At 43.7% G+C, this 16,818-nt stretch overlaps 1 protein-coding gene across 18 annotated transcripts in view; it reads left to right on the forward strand.

Annotated features, from left to right (window-relative positions):
• Positions 1 to 16,818, forward strand: part of Lmo7 (LIM domain 7) — a 195,364-nt gene that overhangs the window by 85,074 nt on the left and 93,472 nt on the right. The window contains exon 1 of one of the 18 annotated variants that reach the window (XM_031363025.1): positions 2,605 to 2,623. The exons of 14 other annotated variants lie outside the window; for them this stretch is intronic. The gene's annotated coding sequence lies outside the window, so the exon portion shown is untranslated. Of the gene's footprint in view, positions 1 to 2,604; positions 2,624 to 16,755; positions 16,794 to 16,818 lie in introns of those variants that run through there. 3 more of the 18 variants (XM_031363024.1, XM_031363028.1, XM_031363032.1) reach the window with 3 other exon arrangements.

A 16,818-nucleotide genomic window follows, 5' to 3' on the forward strand; every position in this document is an offset into this window, starting at 1 on the left:
TTCAGGAACATTTCCCCAGACCTCCCAAACCTGCTTGTTTTTTAAGTGTGAGATCTACGGTTATATGTCAAGTTTCTGCCTTGGGGGCAGCTTCTTTTTCTTTCATAACATTAATGAATTAGAATTGCTAAAGCAATACTCTAACTTGTAGAGTTAAAAAAAATAATTAATCCAAAAACCAATGGATTCAGTATCCGAGTAGGATTATCTCCGAGTTTCATTCAAATAAACTTGGAGCAGCCCCGCTCAAGGTAGTTTCTGTTATGTAGAAATTGCCAATTGGGGAGCAAATGAGGTTGCGGAAAAATAGAATGGAAGGTTTGAAAGCAGCGTGAGGCACTGGTCCCTTGATAAGTCTCAGGAAGACCCACCCTTCCTGGAGACGTTTATTGAATGCCTACCGTGAGGTCAGGCCACTTTCTCACACTTGGGAGAAGGCTACCAAGAAGGCTGAGAACGTTACTGTCTGGGAGCCAGCATTCCCTGCAGTGAGGTAAGACAGCATTGGGATGCTGCAAGTGAATAATGTTTTCGGACACGTTAGTAACTCCAGGGAAGAAAATACAAGACTGCCTTAGTTGCCAAAAGTTAGCTGCGGAAAGGATGTAAGGGGATAATGATTCTGAAGAGAGGCTGCATGAAGTGGCTCTGAGGACTGATCTTAGGCACGGGGGCAGTTTTCCAGATCTCAGGAAGAGAGTAGGGGTGAGGAGAGGTGGGTAAACCGGACTTCCAGAAAGCCTCATTGGCATAGCTGGGAGTCTAAAGGGATATTCTGAGAACAATATAATTTGTTGTTCTGAGGTTAGTGGTTCCTGCGGTTGTGGGTGCACAGTATCTGTGAGTATACATAAGAAGCAGTGCACTGTGTGTTTTCAATGGGTGGGTGATGTGGGGTCTGTTAGATCCGAGTAAAGCTGCTAACGCATGCTAGTGTTACTTGAAGAGCAGACTACAGGGAACTAGAAAGAGGGAAAGCCGGTTGAATATTTCAGTTACTGTGATAGCTCGTTTATTATATTAGGATGACTGTGATAGGGGATGTTAGATATTTGGTCAACTGTGATTCCTGGCATTGCTTACGAGTGTGTGTTTAGATGACATTAACTTTTGAATTGGTAGATTAAGGAAAGCAGACCTGGGTGGGCCTTATCCATCAGTTGAAGGCTGCCCTGTAGAAGAAGGCTGACCTTTCTAATCAAGAGGGAGTCTTTCTGCTTGCCTGAGCAGCCACACAGGCTTTTCCTCCTTTTGATTAAATTGAAGGACCAGTCAACTTTCCTGCTCTCCAGGTCATCATACTTTGGCATGCCATTGACTCTCCTGGGTCTCCAGCTTGGGACATTTCAACCTCCACTTTAACATTTATTTATTTTTTATTATTATTTTTTTAAATTTGGGATGTGTGTGTGTGTGTGTGTGTGTGTGTGTGTGTGTGTGTGTGTGTGTGTATGCACATTTGTGTTCACATTTGTGAAGTTTAGATGACAAGTTTCAGGAGATGCCTCTTTTCCTCCAGGTAAGATCATGGGATTGAACTCAGGTTGTCAGGTTTAGCAGTAAGTATTTTTACTAACTCATTTGATTGCCCAAGAAGTCCCTTTCTATATTTACCCTGTTGATTCTCTTTCTCTGGAGAGTCTGGCGGGGCCATTTTATTTATGAATATTTTATGTATTTATACTACTAATCTTTCCCTTTGGTGCATCTGCTTTAATTTAATTCTGGCAAGATGCATGTTCTTTGGGCCTCAGAATAGTTGAAATGGACAAAAACAGGCTCCGTGATTGTGTCTAGAGGTGAATCTTAAATAGCTGGTAAAGAAGTCAAAATGTTTGAATTTATGGAAACTTTAACAGACTTACAGGCAATTTACCTTAAGGCTCTATCCTTGTGTTGTTTATATTTGAAGAAGAAAGATGCGATGAGAAAACACAGGAAGCAATTTAATTTACAGATGTCAGAACCCTAAGGTGGAACAAGTGTGCTAGACTCTGGTATTAATGGTCTGGGGTTGGGATGACAAGGTGGCTCAGTGGGTAAGGATACTTGGCCACCAAGCCTGATGACCTGAGTTCTACCCTGGGGCCCACCTGGTAGAAAGTTATCCCCTGATTTCACATACTGTGGTGTACACATCTACACATGCATGGACATGCACATATATACATATATGTTGGCATGCATTCACATACACATACATACAAAACAGACAGACAGAATTTTTAAAATGCAGTATAGTCCAAGTTTTTGACATTTTTATACCCCAATGTCTTTATACTATTTTAACAGTCTTTGGTCATCCCCCCCCACCCCCACCCCTTACTCCTGAATAAGAAGTGCAGAATTAGCTTGTTATAGAAACTTGCCTTGTTAGGGAGCCATTGCTAGGCATGCCTTATAATACTTGTGATTTATGGATCTGAAGAAGTCTATCTGTCCTACAAATGTCATCTGCTGAAGCGCCTCATCCCCAGACTGCCTCTCTCCTCCACGGATCTGCTTGCTAATGCTTGTCTCACCAACGCACTTCCACGGTGGACGGCAGCAACGAGAAGGAAGTTAATAAGCTCCAGGCCAAGAAACGGAAGACCCCAGCCATGTTCACCCAGACCCCGCCGTGGTAAGATAGCTTTCTTAGTCACTGTGCTATATCTGTGAAGAGACACCAGGACCAAGACAACTCTCATAGAAGAAAGCATTTAGTTAGGGCATTGTTTACAGTATTAGAAGCTTATTTCATAATCATTCTGGCAGGAAGCAGACCTATGTCCACTATAGACTCAGAGGGAAATGTAGGAGATGGTAAAATAGCAAAAGAACTACAACACTGTAACTGAGAACTCAGCACCTGAATACTCAGGCCTCTAGTCTAAATTGTAACCTGAGTTGCTTGGTGAACACACCTGGAAAGGGTCTCACAGAGAGAGAGAGAGATATTAGTGATCACAGAGAGAGATTAGTGATCAACTAGACCTGGAACAACCCACTGAAAGCAACCAGTTGCACAGCAAACATTCCCTGGACACCTCAGGTCTGGATCACATAATCTTGGATCAACATGGCTGAAAACAACGGATTCCACAGCTGTGGCCAGGCATCTCTGCAGCCCAGACGCAGCTCTGCCTCTGATTTAGGGGCAGTCCTGGCTAATGTTAACTTGACACAAGTTCAAGTCATCTGAAAGGAGGAAACTTCAATGGAGAAAAATGCTTCCAGCTGTAAGGCCATTTTCTCAATTAGTGATCAACGAGGGAAGGCCCAGCTTATGGTGGGTGGTGCTATCCCTGGACTGGTGGTCCTGGATTCTTTAAGAGGAGTGAGCAAAGCCATAGAAGCCAGCCAGTAAATAGTACCCCTCCATGGCTTCTGCATTAGCCTCTGTCTCCAGGACACTTCCCTGTTTGAATTCCTGCCCTGACCAACTTCTTTCAGGGATGCTGTCTTAGATAGTACTTGAGAAGGTCATTAGCATTTTTTGTGCTCTAACTTAAGTGTTTATATCGCTGTGATGAAACACCACCAGGGCCAAAGCAACTTGGGGAAGGAAGGGTTCGCCTTACGCTTCCATACTGTTGTTCATCATCCAAGAAGTCAGGGAACTCAAACAGCTCAGAGACCTGGAGGCTTGAGCTGAGATCACTGAAGGGTGCTGTTTAATGGCCCTCCCCTCTCCCAAGGCTTGCTTAGCATGCTTTCTTATAGAGAGCTGGATGGCCAGCCCTGGGGTGGCCCCACCCACAATCAGTTGGCCCCTCCCTCATCACTAGGAAAATGCCTTACAAGTTTGCCTACAGCTTGATTTTGTGCAGGCATTTTCTCACTCAAGGTTTCCTCTTAGATGTCTATAGCTTGTGTCAAGTTGACATAAAAGTAGCCAGTGCCATGCTTCGCAAGTGTACCACCATACATGAAGCTTGAAGATGTGGCTAGAGTCCTGTTATGAATTTCTGTGTGAGTTTAAGCTGACTTCTCTCTTCCCTCTCTTCCTCCTTTCTTCCATCCTGTTTTGCATAGTGATGTGTCTTTGCCTGATTTCCTGATTCTCACTGGGTACCAGCAAGCTCGTTTTTTTGTAGATAGGCTGTCTCTGGCTATAGATAAGTGGATGTGATCATAGTTTGGATATCTCGAGGATGGAGATTCTATTTAGCATTAAGAGTAGAAAGTAAAAAGGGCAAAGGTACATGATGAAGTTTTTCCCTGTTTTCTGCGGTTGTAGACACTACCTGCTAAAAGACGACTATTTAGGTGAGAGGTTACATTATAATAACTTAGGGGTGCTTGGCCAGTGATGATTCCTGCACCTTTGCCCCACCAATTACTAGGACCCTTAATTTTTCATCAGTTGTCTTATATTTGGCGGAATCATGATAACTCATTCTGTCCAATTTAAGTACAGCTTAAAAACAAACTAGCAAAATAAAGATTTGCAAAAATGATCTAGATGGGCTCGACTCCAAAGGGACATTGATCAGGAATAGATGCTAACTCTATTTTAGCTGGAAAAAGGTCATGGGAACCCAGAATGATTTTATGTGCTCTACGAGCTTAATTTATGTTTTCAGCCTTTATCTATGACACCATCAGATTTATAACTTAGGTTTTCTTATAGCCATTTTATTTTTGTCCTAGGTTTGGCCAGCTGTATTTTACATATCTTCCTGTGAAATTCGGATGAGGGACACCTGCGAGTTGCTAGAGCATATGATGCCAATTGGCTGTGCGATTTCAATGCCAAGAGACAGAGATGCCAAGCCCATACACGTGATGGCTTTTGATATCCCTCCACTCACTCCCCACTTAGATGCCAGAGGCACTGCACACTATGTAATCACATTACAACCTCTCTTTCAGCCCACCACCCAACTTTTATGAAGTAAGCATTATTGATGAGACTTTGGCAATAAACTAGCACCTTGAATTCCAGCCTTGAGTTACAGAGCCTTTACTCTTGGAAGGGAGGATCTAGCACATAGAACCTGTCTTAAAGGAGGCTTAATCAGCCAGGCAGTGGTATTACATGCCTTTAATCCCAGCACTTTGGAGGCAGAGGCAGGTGGATCTCTGAGTTCAAGGCCAGGCTAGTCTATAGAGTGAGTTCAGGGCTACACAGAGAAACACTGTCTCAGAAAAAACAAAACAAAAAAACTAAAAAAGAAGGCTTAAACATTGCTCTAGTCGAAATTGTTCTCAGGTGGCTTGCATTATAAACCATGAAAGCTAGGAACCTTTCACAAGGCCAAGTTAGGATGGGACCGAGGTTGCTAATTTGCTGACTTTAAGTGGTCCAGGTGGGCCCAATGCAGTCACAAGCTTGTGTGTAGAGAAAGAGGGCTGGAGGAGACACTGATGGACTCAGTCTTAAGTCTCTTTGAAGATGGAAGGAAAGGAGAGTGAGTGAAGGTGATGGTGGCCATTAGAAGGTGGGAAGGTAAGACAAGTTTCTTTTAGAATGTAGACCACATAACATAACTGGTGGGCATATGGATTTCAGCCCAGTAAAAGAACTTGGATCAGTGCTTCTCAGCCTGTGGGTTGTGACCCCTTTGAGGGGTCATTCACAGAGGTCGCCTAAGACCACTGGGAAACACAGAGATTTACATTATGATTGATAACAGTAGCATGATCACAGTTATGAAGTAGCAGTGGAGATGATTTTATGGTTGGGGGTCACCATAACTTGAACCGTAGTAAGGGGTCGCAGCCTTAAGAAGGTTCTGAGCTCCAGAACTCTACGTGTCCGTCTGAGTTACAGTGCAGCACTTGATGATGACCAGTCCCACAGGATAATGTATGAATTTGGTTGGGACTGGTGACCTTGGATGCCTAGGGTTCCTCTTATCTCAACTATAGGCAAGGAGACTGTAATTTTTTTTTTTTTAATGAGAATTTGAGTAAGGTAATATTTTGTAACATGCTTGAGTATGCTACCAGAAAGCTAAAACCTCAACAGTAGAAAAAGTAGCCAGTTGAGGAACCAATTAGATAATACAAGAACTGAAACAAAGGACATTAAAGGGAGAATTTGGCCATGGGAGGGGCTATGGGATCTTGGAAGACAGACTGCAGCTCAGCGGGCTAAGACTTATGTTAGGAGGGGAGCGGATTCGTTGTGTACCATGTATGTGGGGTTTGGAGCCGTATCTTAACAGGACTGAGACTTTAGTAGAGTGAGTCAGCTTGGAGAAGCAGCGAGTCGGATGCTCTCAGGTGAGTGTGGGGTGGAGGTGGGGTAGTGCTCACTCCCAGCTGGCTCCCCCTTGTTGCCTGGCAATTTCCTCCTCCTTAAATTTGCTTCATAAAAGCTTTTATTTTTGCATTGTAATGCTGTGCTTTTTAAAGCAGCGGTTGCTGTACTTTGGAGCACAGGACCTTTTTAGCAAGCATTTCAGTGTTTTAGCAAAAGAAGCAGGTGGGTTTTAGTGTGACTTGACTTTTGATGTAAAGTGCCATTTGAATAATGTGTAAAACTGTCCCCTCATTCATGTGTCCATTGGACAAAGCCTGTTACTGCTGCTGTGTAGGGTGCCATATCCCGGATTAATTAGACATGTGGGCCAACAGCCTTTAGCAGAGCACCCGACCCTTTCCCCCCTGGCTTCCTGTTGCCCTGCCTTGCCAGCTCTCTGCTCTGCCCTCACTTGCTGTGGTAGGTTTTGCTCTTGCTCTGCCAACCAGCCCTGGCAAAACCTCAGCTGCCACGCTGCTGCTGGCATTGCAGCCGTGGAGAATCTCCTGGTCCCTCCCTGTCTCTTGGCTTCCTCTACTATCCCATCGGTCCCTAGGCCTGTTCTCTTGTGTTCCAAAACTTAACCGAGGCTTGTGGCCTCAGCTCTGAGCAAAGATCAAACTCTTTTCTTTGAGACTCAAGAAAACTTAAAACAATCAAACAACCGAGACAGTCCGCAGTGAGGCATACCTGTAATCTCAGGAAGCTGAAGCCAGAGGATCTTAGATTTGAGCCCTGCTTGTGCTCTATAATGAGATCTTATCTCAAAGGAATCAACAGAAAAGGGACAAGACTGCCTTCTTTCCTCATAAATAAGATGGAAAGCTGGATTTCTGATGGCTATCTACATACACAATCTTCATAAATGTGTGTATTTGTTGATAACTGTGTTTACTGTATTTGCTATTAACTAAGCAATCTAAGCTATAATCAGGATAATTCTACCTCACAATAAATTAAATATCAAGGGTTAGCCGAACAAAGATGCACTTAGAAGGCTGAGGCAAGAGAACTGACCTGAGTTCAAGGCCACTCTAGTGGATTTGAGGCAAGTGAGATCCTTTCTCAAAACATCTACAAAAGCAGCAGGACCAACTAGCTGTTCAAATTGTGACTCAACTGCATTTTGGTGGGATCTGTATACTTGAAATACAAATGTAGATGTAGTTTTGTCACCCTGATATTTAGCAGTTACATACAAAGAATTTGGGTCACTCCCTTTCTGTATCATGAAAGGAGTCTTCGAGTGCCTTTGAGGATTGTATGGTATTTACTCCAGCATCTCTAGGGGATGCTCAGTGAGGAACACTGAGTTTTATTTGAAAATGCTTTTGTCTAATTACCTCTCAAGACTGAAGACTTGTGGGGAATATTCCTGTACCATGGGTGTGCTTGAGAAGGTCTGGGATGAAATCCAGATTTCCATGTGTCTATCAGGCTCCTGGGCATAGGCAGTGACAGTTTTGTGACCTTGCTTTATTGGAAGCAGCCAGGCTGTTTCCCTGTGTATCAGCTTCATCTGCATGGCCCCTCTGGGTCTACATGGAACTGACTGGCCACTGGTGCCTGCAGAACACCAGTGGATTCATCTGAGTGCCTCTGCTTCAATGAGTGTCCGTCTCTGCGTCACTTCTACTTGTGAGCATCTTGAGACTTTAGTTTCTGAGCCTAACTTGGTGCGTATTGTGTACTCCTCTGTATGTTAAAAGGTTCATTTACAATGGAGGAGTTAGAGAAAGGACTGAAGGAGCTGAAGGAGTTTGCAACCCCATAGGAAGAACAACAATATCAACCAACCAGATCCCCGAGAGCTCCCAGGGACTAAACCACCAACCAAAGAGTTCACATGGAGGGACCTTGGCTCCAGGCGCATATGTAGCAGAGGATTAGCTTATCTGGCATCAGTGGAAGGAGAGGCCCTTGGTCCTGTGGAGGCTGGATGCCCCAGTGTGGTGCCAGGGCAGGGAGGCAGGAGTGGGTGGGTGGGTGGGGGAATACCCTCATAGAAGCAGGGGGAGGGGGGATTGGATGGGGGCTTTTGAGGGGGGGTGTGGAAACCAGGAAAGGGGATAACATTTGAAATGTAAATAAATAAAATCTCCAATAAAAATGATGAAAAAAGATTCGTTTACAATAGACTTCTGCCTCCCTCTGCTACTTTAAAGCCACAAGAAGAGCCCTGTGTTGACAGAGGAGTAGGACTTTCAGGTGGTAACTTGTGGGAGCTTTGGATTAAGCTTTGTGGGCTGTCAGAGTAGATCCTTAAGCCCAGCTTCACTCTCATAATTGCTTGGGATGGTGAGCTTAGTCATCTATGATGCATCCCTTTATTAGCCTATAAAAACTCTTGTTTCAGACAGACATTTCTTGACCTTATCTTCTTGGGAAGTATTGACAGAAAGGGTTGAGTGTAATGACTAGTCATTTCCATGTCTAGTTTTACACTGAGGAGTGTGGATGATGCGATGTCTTCTCTCTGCCCTTCTGAAGTCAGCACACTTAGTAGTTTTCACTGAGGATATTTTTTGTTATTTTTGACTCTTCAAGTGTCTCTGTGTGTGTGTGTGTGTGTGTGTATACATATGTACATGCTTGTACAGGTCAAAGATGAACCTTGAATGTTCCCCAGGATTCACTCCCCTTTAAAACATTCTCGGTTGTATTTATGCCTGTATGATGTATGTATGTATGTGTGCGTGTATGCACATGCCATGGCATGCATGAGGAGGTCAGAGGACAACTTCATGAAGCCAGTTCTCTTCCTCCCTCCCTTAAATGGGTTCCAGGTGTCAAACTCAGGTCAGCAGGCTTGCATGGCATCTCACAGGATGTATCGCCCTTGTTTTTAGAGGCTAGGCCTTCTCATTGGCTGCTTCCTCCCTGAGCACTAAGTTCGTCAGCCATGTAGGCCCATGTTCTCTCCTGTGGAGAGGCTCCATGTGTGCAGCACCAAGTCCAGCTGTTTACAGTGGGTTCCTGGGATCAGACGGTGCTCCTCCTACTTGAATGGTGAGCACTTTGTCAACTGAGCCCCTTTTCCCAGACACACAGCATTTAAAAAGAACATTTCAATTTTAAACGCATTGGCCAGGGCACCTCTTGGAAACAATTTCTCAAGAAGAAATTCACATAACATTAGTTTCAAAGTTAATCATTTCATGGTATTTATAGTAACATGTAATCACCGAACATTTCAGGACTTCAAAGTTAAACCTCTTGATCATTAAGTCATTTCTCCCTGTTTCTTTTTTCCCTCCAGTCCCTGGCAACCACCAGCCTGCATTTTGTCTCTAGGGGCATAGCCATTTTGGATGTTTCATTTAAATGGTACATGACCTTTGAGAGCTGGCCTCTTTCTCGTAGCATAATGCTTTGAGAGTTCACCTAACCTGTAGAACTTGTTCATATTTTGTGGCTCTTTTTAATGGATGAGCATCAATCTTGAATGCTGATGTAGCAGCTTGTGCATCCCTAGATCTGTTCGTGGACATGGGAACTGTTTTTGCATTAGTGTATTGTGAATAGTGTGGCTATTGGGATGTGTGTGGTGTGTGTGTGTGTGTGTGTGTGTGTGTGTGTGTGTGTGTGTGTGTGTGAACTTGGCTGAGCATCTCTAATTTGGGGGAATAACTCTGAAGGTGAAGTCACGGAAGTTAGTGTGAGATTGAGCTGAACAAGAAAACAGTAAGACCACAAAAGGAGAGAGTCCTTGCATAGACTGATAGTTTACTAAACAGGTGTGGTTGTTTAACTTAGGCTCCAGACTGTCATCCCAACATTTTCTACCTCTGATAAAAGAACAAGAAAATGTTCTAAAGTAACAAGAGAATGTGCTCTGGGTTAAGGGCTTCTAGAAGGAGAGACCTTAGTCAAGACTGGCCTCACCTCTGGCCTAGGATTTGAATGTTTGTCAGTTTTATGTTGTGCTCACATTCCACACTCCGTCTTCAAGATGTAGAATGAAGACACACCCACATGATTGAGATATAAACTTTTACATACCAGACCGTAATGGGACGAGTTGTGGCACAACTGATATTTTGGTCTAGCTGGATGTGAGAGCTGTTTCTGGACACTCTCCACCCCCATAGTAAGAGTCCTAAGGGGGGGGGGGTGCAGTGGTGGAGGGGCGGTGATCTTCTGGATTTGGGGACTCTTTGCTAGGAGCCAGTTTCTTAGTCATTTATTTACTTCTTTGTCCTTTGGACTTTATGGTCACTGAAGGTACTTCATATCATTGTCAAATTCTTTGAGTGGTTTTCATTCCTTGGGATTGCCGCGCATGGTAGCATCCCACCCTGCTTTCTGGAAACTTCTTCTCTTCATGTCCTCATAATCCTTTTCACATTTTCATAACCATTCTTCTTCTCTGGGTGCTAGATTTTCTTTCTTGCTTTTTAAAAACTGCCTTTTAAATATTGTAGTTAATTGGGAATCCTCCTCTCCTTCCCTTCCTCCCTCTGTCCTTCCCTCCCTCCCTCTGTCCCTCCCTCCCTCCCTCCCTGTCTGTCTGTCTTGGAAAGCCAATCCAAGGCCTTTGTGATGGTATTCAGGCGCTCTCCTCCTGAGATATACCCTAGTGTTTTATTTTCTTCCTTTCTACTCTCCTATTTTTCTGTTGGAGATGGAGTATTACTATGTAGCCCAGCTGAGCTCATGATCTTGCTCTTCCAAGAAGGCTCATCTGCAATATTTAGTTTAACTATTGCCAATGCATGGCTGACTCCTTAAACTGACTGACTCCTTAAAAACAAACAAAGCAAGCCTCCTTTTTGAACAGTTATTTTTATTTTTACGCATAAAGGTATTTTGCATGTATGTATGTTTGTGTACCATGTATGTACAATGCCCTCGGAAACTTGGAAGTAAGGCACCAGCTCCCTGGAAGTAGAGTTTCAGATGGCTGTGAGCTTCGTGTTGGTTCTGGGAACCAAATCCAGGTCCTTTGAATAAGCAGCCAGGCTTTCTAACCTCTGAGCCATCTCTCTAGGTCTCTTTAAATTATATTTTAAGATCAAATATTTCTCATGGGCTTTGAAATTGATTTATTGCTATCTGAATATCCTGCCCAGGGCATCTGAAGTTCAGTATCTCTATATACTTTTATGTTCCAACTTTGTGATGTTCCATGTTCGTTACTGTAAGAGTGCCATGATAGCCTGTTTCCAAGGTGATTCTCCTATTCTGACAATCACTGCTGAGTACCTAGGAATTATACCCAGTCAGCTAGGTGGGCCAGGATAGACTTTTCACTTCTGTAATGAGAATTCCAGAATGCTGAAGTCCAGCCTGAATTTTGCTCTTTGATTATAGAAAAACCCCAGAGGGGAGAGAAAGAGAAGAATGGAATGAGAAGCATGAGGCACATGGGCATCACAGGATTGACAACTATCCAGAATCTTGAGTCAGTATATGTTGCTGGAATTGAGAAATAGTTTTCAGGTCTAGATTAAATTCAGAGCATTGGCAGGAAAACAAGGTTAATGATGAAGTTGAGGGTGTGGCTTTAAAACCCTCTGAGTTCCTAGAAAGATGTAAGGAAGTGCCTACAACTGTCCAACCCAGCAGTTGGGTTTCTAAGATGCTGCTGGGCATTGTCCCTCAGTCTTCCTGGGGGCTTCTGCCGAGGTCTACGGGCCTGGCTTTCTGAGAGAGTAGTGAAGCTCAGTCAGATTCTCAGTGGAGCTGTCATTCCTTAGAGAGAACAGTTTTAACAGGCACTGCCAGCCTCTGCGAAGAGATCCAAAATCTTTAGTCTCCCCCAGTCTCTACAGGAAGATGGCAAACAGACTGAGAAAGCTATACTGATGCTCCCATAGGCAACTCTGCAAGGAAAATGGAAGATGATGTTTAAAGTGAAATGAAGAGTCTGGGGGGAGGAGCCAGATGAAGACTTTGGGTCCTAATGGAGAAACTTCCAGCACATCTAGGGAGAGGTGGTGCTTATGTGCCTTTGGTTGCTCCACACCTGGACCTGGAGTGTGGAGGATGCTTATGGTTCAGGTGTTCCTCCACTGACTGAAGCCTCCTGTTGTGTTTGCCTTCATTTATTCCCATAGCAACACTGCAAACAGAGGGAGCTATTTAGATACTGTTAAGGTTTATTTTTGTCTTTTTGTTTTTGTTTTTGTTTGTTTGTTTGGAGTTAGGGTTTCTCTGTATAGCCCTGACTGTCCTGAAACCACTCTGTAGACCAGGCTGGCCTCGAACTCAGAAATCCACCTGCCTCTGTCTCCCAAGCACTGGGATTAAAGGTGTGCGCCACCACCGCCCTGCTCTGTTTGTTTGTTTTTGAGATGTCACCTTTGGCCCTGAAACTGTGTGCATTACACATATTTAAAGCATGGCTAGCCAGGCTCCTTTTCATTCACAGGCAGTTGTACTGAGTGGAGCTATCCTCAAAGGCTCTATTCCAGGAAGTACATTTACACAACCTCATACACATCCAGAGCTGACTTTGACGAAAATCTAGATTTTGATCTTACCTTGACAAGAGATAAGGGTTTGGGGGTTATGGTCCAGTGAGATGGCCAGCTCAATGGCTGTGCTGCATAGCTTTACATTACTAGATGCAAGCTAAAGTTATCTGAAAGGAGGGACCCTGAATTAAGAAAATGTCTCCGTAAGATCTCTTTGTACGCAAGCCTGTACGGCATTTAATTAATTAATGATCGGATGATGGTGGTAGAGCGGCCCACTGTAAGATCTGTTTGTAGGCAAGCCTGTATGGCATTTTATTAATTAATGATCGAGGATGATGGTGGCAGAGCAGCCCGCTGTGGTTGGTGCCACCCCTGGCTGTGGGTCATGGGTTCAATAAGAAAGCAGGCCGAGCAAACTGTCAGGAGCAAGCTAGTAAGCAGTAGACTCCAGGGCCTCAGCTTAAATTGTTGCCTCCAGGTTCCTGCCCTGTTTGAGTTCCTGTCCTGACTTCCTTCAGTGATGGACCACATGTATGGATGCATAAACCAAATAAATTTTTTATTCACCCCCCCCCCCATTTGCTTTTGCTCGTGGTATTTCATGATAGCAATAGTAAAACTAAGACAGTGGCTAAGGGTACCTGCCAGGCTGCTGACCTGAATCTGATTCTAGAACCCACGGTGGAGAGAGAGACCTGACTCCTGCAAAGTGTTCTCTAGTCTCATCCACCTGTGTGCCTTGGCTGGCAGGTATCCACACTACACACATACACACACACATACACACACACACACACACACACACACACACACCCCAAATAGACACTCTAAACTAATAAGTTAATAAGCAGAATTTGTGAGGCCTTGAGACAAGAGTATGAATTTTTTATATGAGTGAGGTTTGAATCACTGGTACCCAGACAATGAAATGTTGGACCCAGTATTCCACTGTGACCATATGATTCTTGTGTTTTATTTATGTCCTTGTGCAGTCTTCGCTGCACAGGGCTGGTCTCTGTAACAGTAGAGTCTTGTAGAAATGATGGAACAAGACTTTCAAAGCCAGGACTCCATTTTGCCCTCAGATCACTGGCTCGATCAGCTAAGTCCCATGGAAACATCTGTTTGCCCTGATTTGCCAACCACGTGAGAGTGAGTTACCTCGGGAACAGCCACAATACCAGGACTGCCTTTGCATGCCTGCATCCTGAGCTGAGGTCCCAGTTACAGCTCTCTCTGAGAGGTCCTTAATGTCAGAGCCAACTAGTCAAGGCTGTCCCCATAACCCAGACTCTCCAGAATTATTGGAAACCATTGCATTTTTGTCTGAGGCAGCTGTTTCAGGACTAGCTGTTTTACAGCATGGCATGAGTAACAGGTCCTGCAGTGAGCCAGTTCCAACGGGAGAACTTTGTAGAACTTCCTGGCATTTTCATCCTGGTTTCTTAGTGAGCACCACAACTACTACTGATTAGTCAGGGGTCGGGGGAGAGTATGAAAATCTCGACCCTTCTACTTTTCCTGTAGTGTTTGCCTTTCTCTCATCCCCAGAGAAACATTGAAAGTGAGAAGGCGCTACTTGGGTACCATTAGAGTTTATTATTGTTGTTGTCGTTATGATTTTGGTTTATTTTTTTGAAAGTTACCTTTGGCCCTGAATGTGTAGGGGTCACGTGTGTTTAAAGCATGCTCTTTTTGATAGGATGTCTTTGGTTGAGCTATAGAACATTTGTGTGAGGAACCAAGGGGCTTGGACATCCCTCTTCTTGCAGACAGAATGGCCGGTCCTGTGTAATGGCTTGCAGATTTGTATGCGCTCAGTACACGGATAAAGAAAATGGGGCCAGAAAGCATAAGTAATCTCTCTAAAGCTAGTCCTGGCTCCCAGGCCAATTAGATAAGCTTGATTTCCATTTATACTCCTTTTTTTGTTATTATTGTTTTACTTTTTTTTTTTTTTTTTTTTTTTTTGGTAGTTTCTAGTGAAAATGATTCTACCCAGTAAAGGCTAAATGCTTTCTTTTTATTATGCTGAACTGGGTGTGGCTGCTTGATGCTGGAACAGAAATGAAGTTTTTATTTTATAATTTTGTATATCCCCTGAGGCAATGCTCTGCTTGGATCCTTTGAAATTGCAGGAAATAAATTACCAGTGGGCTCCAGTCCAGGATGCATGGTGGAAGTTCCAATTCTGATTGGAGTAGACCTCATTTCCAGTGCGTAGGCCATGTGTGAGTCTATATAGGACGTTTGTCTGCTTTAAAACCGAGAACCACTAAGCCTTTAAAACAGCATTCTGCTTTGTGGCTGATGATGAGGTTTTTTTTTTTTTTAAATCAAGACTAAGATGTAATCACATCACTTGTGCTTTTCCTTGAACTTTGTTCCCGATGGAGTAGAGCCACTTTTGATTTGAAGTGGCTTCTCTCTAAATACTTAGATGGGCTTTGAGGAATTTGTGCTTTCTGCTTATCAACCTGAACATTTTGCTCACCAGGTAAGTGCTATTATGTTTTTGTAAAATATGTGGGGTGTTTTTACTCTTAGTTTCTTAAGTTTATTCTGTTTGATTTTGTTTCTTTATCTATCTATCTATCTATCTATCTATCTATCTATCTATCTATCTATTTATCTATCTATCTATCTCTGTTCCAGGCACCCTGCTTGAGGACTTCTGTGTTTTCTAGGCAAGCATTCTTCCACTGCGCTATATTCTCAGCTGATAATTTTATATAAATTTAAGCATTCAAAGCCAAATTAGGCAGATATGAAGATGCTTAATAATTTGTTTTTCCTTTTTCCTCCCTCAAATATGAGATTTGCTTCCTGTTGAGTATGGGATATTGGCCTAATGAGATATTTTTGTTGTCTGCTCTTCTGAGAGTGGGTATCAAAATTGTTAATTTGTGTTTTCATATAATTACAGATAATATAGCATTCAGAAACTGTAAACTTACTAGTGAAGATACCATTGTGTTCCTATTGGAAGTTTGCCAATAGGTTATCACCTTGTGCGTTTGTAAACATTTGTACATGTTCATGTGTATGTGGCTATGTGTGTGTATGTGTGTGTATGTGTATGGAGGTCAGAGGTCAATTTTGGATGTCTTTGTCAGTCTCTCTCCATTTTATTTACTGTCCTCACCTTTTGGACATAATGTCAATTTAAAAATGAAATGATCCTGTGTAGGCTGCTCAACTTTTTGCTTAGAAATTTCTGTCATCTTTGGGGCCAACTTATTTCAAATGAAGCAAACATTTCAGTTCCTGGCTAGCTAGTTCACGCTGTCTTTGTCCCAGAGCATCCTGGGACAGCCTTCCTCTTCCACAAACAGTTGTTGTTGACTTCTAGTGTCGCTTGTTTCCTTGGCAGTCAGTGTTACTTCTCACTGGGCACACATTCTCCTGCACTTTCCTCAAGTCCCCTTATACTCTGAGGAACTTAAGCTGATGAATCAGCCGGCCTCTTCCTCTCTCATTCTTTTGGATACCCCTCTTACCTTGCATAACACCCAATTTTGCTGCCTGTGCATATAAAGTACTGCCTTCTCCGAGTGGCAGGTAGTCCTTTGGTCTGTGGACCTCGGCTTGGGAGGGACGTGGGGTGTGGCTCCAGGGAGGCCCATACCACAGAGCCTTGTTGCCAGCCAACTTAAGTGGGCAAGCGTGTACCAGCCTGCAAGCAAGGCATTCCCCTACCCACAACTCCCAGCAAAGCAAAAGCAGAGAGTCCACATGGACTCACCAGGAACTCAGCCACATAAAATACTTTTTTCTTTTTCAAGAGCTGTAAGGGGAGATGCCAAAGCTAATCCTGGTAACCAAATGTGTGTGGTTGCAATGCAGCGCCCTGAAAATAGAACACATCGTGGTCCCATGCAGCAGGCATAGCACAGTGGCAAGCACTGGTTTGTAAATGGAAGATTGGGGCTTTGAAATGAGATAGGAGGTCAAGCTTGGAGGTGGGGGATAGGTTTTCAGTTTTTTGGAGGCAGCTCTTCAGACAGGTGCAGGGAATGAGTAATATGCCACGCCCCTATGGTAAGGCTCAGCCAATAAGCACCGGGCTTCTCCTTGGTCGGATAGCATGGTCTCTGTGCCTGTCACGAGCTGGATCAGCAACCAAACCCAGATTCCAGGTGTGGTATTCCACAGCCATTCTGT

Source organism: Mastomys coucha, unplaced genomic scaffold, assembly GCF_008632895.1.
Source record: "Mastomys coucha isolate ucsf_1 unplaced genomic scaffold, UCSF_Mcou_1 pScaffold9, whole genome shotgun sequence".
NCBI classification, from domain to species: domain Eukaryota; kingdom Metazoa; phylum Chordata; class Mammalia; order Rodentia; family Muridae; genus Mastomys; species Mastomys coucha.